Below are 8,206 nucleotides of genomic sequence, written 5' to 3'. Positions count from 1 at the left end.
TGACAAGCAATTTAGGTCAAATTAAATAAACCAAATGTTGTAAACACACAATACACATGTTTCTAACATACTAACTAAACTAAATTTTTAGGTTTCAACACTTAGCACAAAACACAAACCTTTTAGCAAATTTCAAGTCTAACATGCACATGTCTAAACTTACTAAATATGATAAGGTATAAACTAATCAATATTCACGAGACAACATGCATTCACTATACTTAAATTTTCAGATTTTGTTCCCACTTTATCATGTTTCTATTATTCCCACATAATCCAAATTTCATCATTTCAACATCACATGTATAAATGCATGTTTTCCAACAAATATAACTAATCATTTTATGAGTATGTAATATTTATTTTAACATCATCTTTTCACCAAACAAGTTTGCATGCATTTTTATTCAAGTGTTATCTTTCAATCATATATGAGTCACTAAACATTATTAAAACAAATTAGAGATTTTCAAGTTCTTAACAAATAAAGTTTCTATTTCTAGCATATCCTCTTATTCTTAATATTTTCCCATAATTTCAATCAAAGGTAAAAAGAACCATTTTAATAACATCTAGAATTTACATTATGCATGTTGGGTTCTAACATGGACCTAATCTTCATCATTCATCAAAGTATAATAATGAAATTATTTATTCATTATAACCACAATATGCTCAAATAAACATATCTAGCATGACCCTATCACCAATATCAATCAAGAATGCAAATATATTATTCCAAACTTGAACATTCATTTCTAATCTCTAATATTTCAAAACATGGATCATCATCATTTAGCAATTTATCAAGAACACAACTTCTCAATTTAATCATTTTCTCTCTTTCTTGTTTTCTTTCTTTATCACACCTAACACCTATTTTATTTTATCAACAATCTTAAAAATCTTTTCAAGAAACATGCATAATCTCAAAATTAAAAAAATCCAAATATTATATCATAAAGCATATTCAAGAAGCTATGTAAGAAATATAATAATAATAATAACATCATCGTATGTAACGCCCGTTAATTTCCGACAAAAGGTTTAATCTTGTAGTGTTATGTACACCTTTCGGGCTTGACCCGGCATTCTCTCGGGAGCTCCTTGCAAACCTTGTAAACGTTCTCACTTAACTTTCCACCCAAGTTGCTACATACTTCAATTTGGAGGGACTTGGATGTAACTATTTTATATCATAAAACAAAAGAAAACTCAAACCCTAAACCTATTTGCAGCCGTCGGACCTGACCCCCCTGCTCGTTGTTCTTCTGCCCAGCCAAGTTTCAGCCGTGAAAACTTCAATTCAAGGGCGGTTTTATGATTCCCCATGTCTTTTACACCTTAATTGATCATATTAACGCGCTTATTGGTCGTTAAGATTGAGTTTTGATGATAACAGCTTGCTGACAGATACGTATACGTTTATTGTAGGGTCTGTAACGCGATGTTAATCCACTGTTTTTGATCGATTCTTGATTCCATGATGTTCTAATTTGAGTCTAGTTTCCAGAAAGGTATAATACGTAATTTTTGGACGAGATTTGAATAGTTTTTATGAATTTATAAAATCGAGTGTCAAAGCTGATGTGGGATGACGGATTCTGGTCTGTCTTCTAGACGTCATAACCTTTTTTCGACAAGTCCAAATTGGTTGGTTCCACTTCTGGGAGTTAGTGTTTTGAGTTAGGAACCAAACCCAATTGGAATCGTTTAATTTGGTTCGGTAATGAATTTTATAAAAATAAAACCATTTTGTTGCGCGCTGAAATAGCTGCACATACCTTTCTGTATTGGAAGAATTTTTATTTTTTTTTGGGTCTAATAGAAAAATATAATAAAAATATTTTTATAAACCTAATATATTTATTAAAGTCTGGTAAAAATTTAATAATTTAATTCAAAGGTTATCCTATGTAATTAAATGCATCTTCGCATGCTAAAATCTGCACGTTTTACTCGTTATTAATCAACAAGTTCGTTTTAGGCTTAATCGGTGGTTTTGGTTAGTTGAAAGGTTTTAGGGGCCTCGAGCCAAGTGTTGGGCCTTGGGCCAAGTGGTTGGGCCTTGGGCCAAAGTGTTGGGCCTTGGGCCAAGTTGTTGGGCCTTGGGCCAAAGTGTTGGGCTTGGGCGGCCCATTAGGCAAGTGTGTCCTTGCGGTCTAGATTAGTAACGCGTTGTGTATAATTTACAGGACCTTACTTGTGAGTGTGCACTTAGGGATTTCCTAGCTCGTTACAGGTGTTCGATCGATTCCAGGTGAGTTCATGATGCCCTTTTTACTCTTTTACGTTTTGGGCTAGCATACACACCGAAATACAATTTTAAACGATTTACTCGTTACAGTGAATTGAATAGTTTTACATGGTCTCACTCGTGATGGTGCATTTTGAAAGCTATATTTGAATTATTTTATATGCCTTAGGATATTTTAGACTCGTTCATGGTCTTGTGTCCTTAAGGTTACATACATTATTGATGGTCTAGACTCGAGGATGTTAGTAGACTTGGCAGTAATTGAATATGAGTAGACCTATTTGTGTTTGCATGCACTGATGTTACGTGTTGGGTTGTACGTGTGCTCGACCCTGATGTTATTACTTGGATGAGATGTTACGTGTTGGGTTGTACGTGTGCTCGACCCTGATGTTATTACTTGGATGAGATGTTACGTGTTTGGGTTGTACGTATGCTCGACCCTGATGTTATTATTGGGACGGTATTTATAGGGTATAAACATATGGATGTATATAGATGTCTAAGTACGAATACTTAGTGTTGATGATGGCCTAACTGTTCGTGTCTCGTATTATATTTTAAACTCTTGGAATGTTTTAGAATTCAGTTTTTATATTTAAACTCTTGGAATGTTTTAGAATTCAGTTTTTATATTTAAACTCTTGGAATGTTTTAAAATCTCATTTTTATATTTAAACTCTTGGAATGTTTTATAATCCAGTTTTTATTTTTAAACTCTTGGAATGTTTTATAATCCAGTTTTTATTTTTAAACTCTTGGAATGTTTTATAATCCAGTTTTTATATTTAAACTCTTGGAATGTTTTATAATCTTGTTTTTATATTTAAACTCTAGGAATGTTTTATAATCCAGTTTTTATATTTAAACTCTTGGAATGTTTTATAATCCAGTTTTTATATTTAAACTCTTGGAATGTTTTATAATCACGTTTTTATATTTAAACTCTTGGAATGTTGTATAATTCAGTTTTTATATTTAGACTCTTGGAATGTTTTATAATCTCGTTTTTATATTTAAACTCTTGGAATGTTTTATAATCCCGTTTTGATATTTAAACTCTTGAAATGTTTTTAAACGAATTTATATAGGCTTGCTAGCATAAGGTAGGCCTTGGGATGTTAATTATATATATATATATATATATACATTATTGCTTGGCCTATATATATATATATGTATGTATATACATTATTGCTTGGCCTATATTTGGCGATGTTGTAGTCGTTTCGACTACTGATGTTGTGTATGCCTACTTTGTGTTTGCATGCACTGATGTTACGTGTTTGGGTTGTACGTTTGCTTAACCCTGATGTTGAGCCGTGATCGGGTCAAATATATTACTTGGGGAAGACCCGGGGTGAGGAGGCCCGTATCACGTGCTTGGATGTATGAACCGTGGTCGGGTCAAATATATTACTTGGGGAAGACCCGGGGTGAGGAGGCCCGTATCACGTGTTTGGATGTTAAACTGCGACCGAGTCAAATATATTACTTGGGGATGACCCGGGGTGAGGAGGCTCGTGTTGCGTGATTTTGTTTTATTAAACTGTGACCGAGTCAAATATATTACTTGGGGATGACCCGGGGTGAGGAGGCTCGTGTTGCATGATTTTAACGGTTTTGTTAAACAGCGGCCGGGTCAAATATATTACTCGGGGAAGACCCGGGGTGAGGAGGCCCGTGCTGTGTGAAAAGATGTTTAATGTTTTATTCACTTATGATTTGGTTAAGAAAGGCTATTTATGATTTTATGGTCTCATGATTTTCCTCTACATTTCATACTTATGGAATTTAAATTTTTAATGAATGTCGTTTATGAAAACTTGAACTCACTCAGCTCAAGCTGACTTTGTGTGTATGTTAGATTGACTTTCAGGTTAAGAAGTGGATGCTACCGCTTGGACGTGCTGGATGCTACTCGGGAGGTTGAAGGCATTTCTGGTCGAGGAATTCAAATAAAACAAATATTTTATTTACATTTGATTTTGGACACCTGTACCCGTGTTTGGGATTTTTAAATACTTACACTTTTTCCGCTGTTATTTACTCTGAACTTGTTTTAAATAAAACGAATCGATTGGTTTTAAATTTTTGTGAATTTGTGGACGTGATTACCAACTATAGGATTCCCGGGATTCGGGGTCTTACATCGTACACTAAGGTGCATATGGAGATTGTAGTCCACACATTCATATCCAAACCTTCACACACATACACGGTACACACACAGTACCCATCATTTCTTTCTTTTCCTTTTTTTAACATATATATGTATACATATAACTTATATGAAACATTGGCATGCAAAAGCAAGATTCTATAATATCTAAAATGGTTACCTTAGATTGAGAGGAAGAAGATGGTAATTATCTTAGATGGATAATTGATTTTTGGTCTCCTATAACTCCTTAGATGTATTCCAAGCTTGATTCTTGTAACTCCCCATATTTAACCATTCTTCCTAATTAATTTGGATTGTGAAAATGGAAATGAAAAATGATGGTGATGGTGAGAGATGGGGTGGCTGGCTGTGGTTTATAGAGGAGAAGAGAGACACTAGTTTGGGTGAGTTATAGCGTAGGTGGTGAAGGTGGAAGCAAGGGAAGGAGATTGGTGTGAGGTGGGAGTGTTGTGGCTAGTTCCAAGGTAATGTAATGATTACCAAATCAAGGAAGATCATGTAAAACAATGGGGAAGATGGTTTAGGCAGCAAAAAGAGGAAGGGGCAGTGGAAGGGTTGGGTTGTTTTGTCAAGTTTCAGGTTTATCGATCTAACATCTAATTAGTTTTAACATATCATTCGAAGTCCGATTCTAATAATTTTGTCAGACTCTGTCCGATTTTGGATTCTTGACGCAATGAGCCTAAGAACAAAATTTTTGGCGATATTGGGTTTTGGGTCCATACAGTGTCCGCTACCGGCTATTAACAGCAAACTTATTGATTTTCGCGCAACTAAAAATTCTAAAAGTAAGTTATCACTCACGTCTACTATTTTTACTAAGAATATAATTTTTCGGGTCATTCCCGAATATTTTGGATTTTTCAACTTTCCCGGGGTATCGCCGGTGTTCGTTATGTGTAGTGTCTGCTACGCGAAAAATTTAAACTTTTCAAATGTAACTCAATATAACACACATATTTTAGAAGACTTTGGAATAAAATATTATTATTTTATTCATTACAATATTTTATTCAGATAAGCACTGTTACATTAACCGCGGTTTAAGGCTAATTTTTCAGGGGTTTTACATTCTCCCTTCCTTTTAGAAATTTCGTCCCAAAATTTAGGAAGTGATACTGGTGTCAGACTCAGCCGGAAAAAGGTGAGGGTATTTTTGCTTCATTCGGTCCTGACGTTCCCACGTGAACTCGGGACCAAGCCTTGAATTCCTTCTGACTTTGACCAACTTTATACGGTTTCGCCTTAGTTTCTGAATCTTCCAATCAGTAACTTCTAGGGTTCTTCAAGAAAGCGAAGCTTATCGTCTATGCGAATATCTTCAACAGGAACGATCAAGGATTCGTCGGAAAGACATTTCTTCAAGTTAGACACGTGGAGTACATCGTGTATTCCGCTAAGCTCTTCAGGCAATTCAAGTCGATAAGCTACGGAACCAACCCGTTTAATAACCGGGAATGGTCCAACGTAACGAGGACTTAACTTGACCTTTTTACCAAATCGGACGACTCCTTTCCAGGGTGAGACTTTCAACATAACTCGGTCTCCTTCTTGGAATTCCAACGGTCTTCTACGATTGTCAGCATAGCTCTTTTGTCGATCGGCTGCATCTTTTAACCTGTGTTTGATCTGAAAGATCCTGTCGGTGGTCTCCTGAACAATTTCTGGTCCTGTCAACTACTTTTCTCCAACTTCCGCCCAACAAAGCTAGGATCGACATTTTCTTATATACAAAGCTTCAAACGGAGCAGCTTTAATACCAGAATGATAGCTATTATTGTAAGAAAACTCAGCTAATGGTAGATGAGTGTCCCAACTTTTGCCAAAATCAAGAACACAAGCTCGTAACATATCTTCCAAAGTCTGAATAGTTCTTTTGCTTTGACCATCTGTCTGAGGATGGTAAGCAGTGCTCATATCCAATCGAGTACCTAGGGATTCCTGCTAAAATTGCCAAAATGGAGTAACAAATCGACCATCCCCGTCGGAGATAACTGAAACAGGGACACCGTGTTTCGCTACGATTTCTTTAAGATAAAGCCTAGTTAATTTCTCCATCTTGTCTTTCTCTCGGATAGGTATGAAGTGTGTAGACTTTGTCAGTGCATCCACTATTACCCAAATGACATCATGGTCTCTAGGGGTACGGGGTAGTTTAGTTACAAAATCCATGGTTATGTTATCCCATTTCCATTCAGGGATCTCAGGTTGTTGTAGCAATCCCGATGGCTTTTGGTGCTTAGCTTTGACCTTTGAACATGTCAGACACTTGCTGACATAGACCGCTATATCGCCTTTCAAACTTGGCCACCAATAAAATTTCTGAAGGTCTTTATACATCTTAGTCGAACCTGTGTGGATTGAATTCTTAGCCTTGTTGGCCTCATCCAACACTAATTTTTGCAAATTTCCATACTTTTGTACCCAAATTCGATCGATCAATTACAATGTACCATCAGACTTTGTCACGAATTCACATTCCAGACCTCGCAATCTTTCAGCTCTTATGTTTCGGGGCTTCAAAGCTTCTCGTTAGGCATCATGAATTCGAGTTGTAAGACTCGTGTGAATTGTTAATCCCGAAGCACGAACACGCAATGGTTTTTCTCTTTCTTTTCTACTCAGTGCATCAGCTACAACATTTGCTTTGCCTGGGTGGTAACGAATGTCACAGTCATAATCGTTGAGTAGCTCTACCCATCTATGCTGTCTCATATTAAGTTCCTTCCGATCAAATAAATGCTGGAGGCTCTTATGATAAGTGAAGACCGTACACTTAGTACCATAGAGATAATGCCTCCAGATCTTGAGGGCAAAAACAACAGCTCCCAATTCCAAATCATGTGTAGTGTAATTCTTCTCATGCACCTTCAGCTGTCGGGAAGCATAGGCTATAACCTTGTCCTGTTGAATAAGCACATAACCAAGACCTAAGCATGAGGTGTCACAATAGACTACGAATCCTTCAGTACCTTCTGGAAGTGACAAGATAGGCGCACTACACAACTTCTGCCTAAGTACCTGAAAAGTTCTTCCTGTTTCTCGGTCCACTCATACTTCCTTTCTTTCTGGGTTAATTGGGTTAGGGGTTGAGCTATAGAGGAGAAATTTTTGATGAATCTCCGGTAATATCCGGCCAATCCTAAAAATTGTCACACTTCAGTAGGTGACCTTGGTGTCTCCCAATTCTTAATTGCTTCAATCTTTGAGGGATCAGCATGTATACCGTCTTTGTTAATAATGTGACCAAGAAACTGGACTTCTCTATGCCAAAACTCACACTTAGAAAATTTTGCATACAACTTCTCATTCTTTAACAACTCTAGAATTATCTTCAAATGCTGCTCATGCTCTTTCTTGGTTCGAGAGTAGATAAGTATGTCATCAATGAACACGATCACGAATATATCGAAGTATGGCTTACAAATCCTATTCCATGAGGTCCATAAATACTGCCAGTGCGTTAGTTAGACAAAACGGCATGACTAAGAATTTATAATGGCCATAGCGGGTTCTGAAAGCAGTCTTGTGAACATCTTCTTCTACAACTCGCAGCTGATGGTATCCAGATCTTATATCGATTTTTGAGTAATAACTAGATCCTTGCAACTAATCAAACAAATCATCAATTATAGGTAGTGGGTACCGATTCTTGATGGTAAGCTTATTCAGTTCACGATAATAAATACACATGCGAAGTGAACCGTCTTTCTTTTTCACGAATAAGATCGGTGCTCCCCACGGTGAGAAACTTGGCCTAATAA

This window comes from Bidens hawaiensis, unplaced genomic scaffold (genome assembly GCF_021521415.1).
Source record: "Bidens hawaiensis isolate Kalapana, Puna unplaced genomic scaffold, B.hawaiensis_p1.1 tig00002438_1, whole genome shotgun sequence".
Lineage (NCBI taxonomy): Eukaryota > Viridiplantae > Streptophyta > Magnoliopsida > Asterales > Asteraceae > Bidens > Bidens hawaiensis.
The sequence above is the reverse complement of the archived record's forward strand: the minus strand, read 5'-3'. Positions refer to the sequence as shown.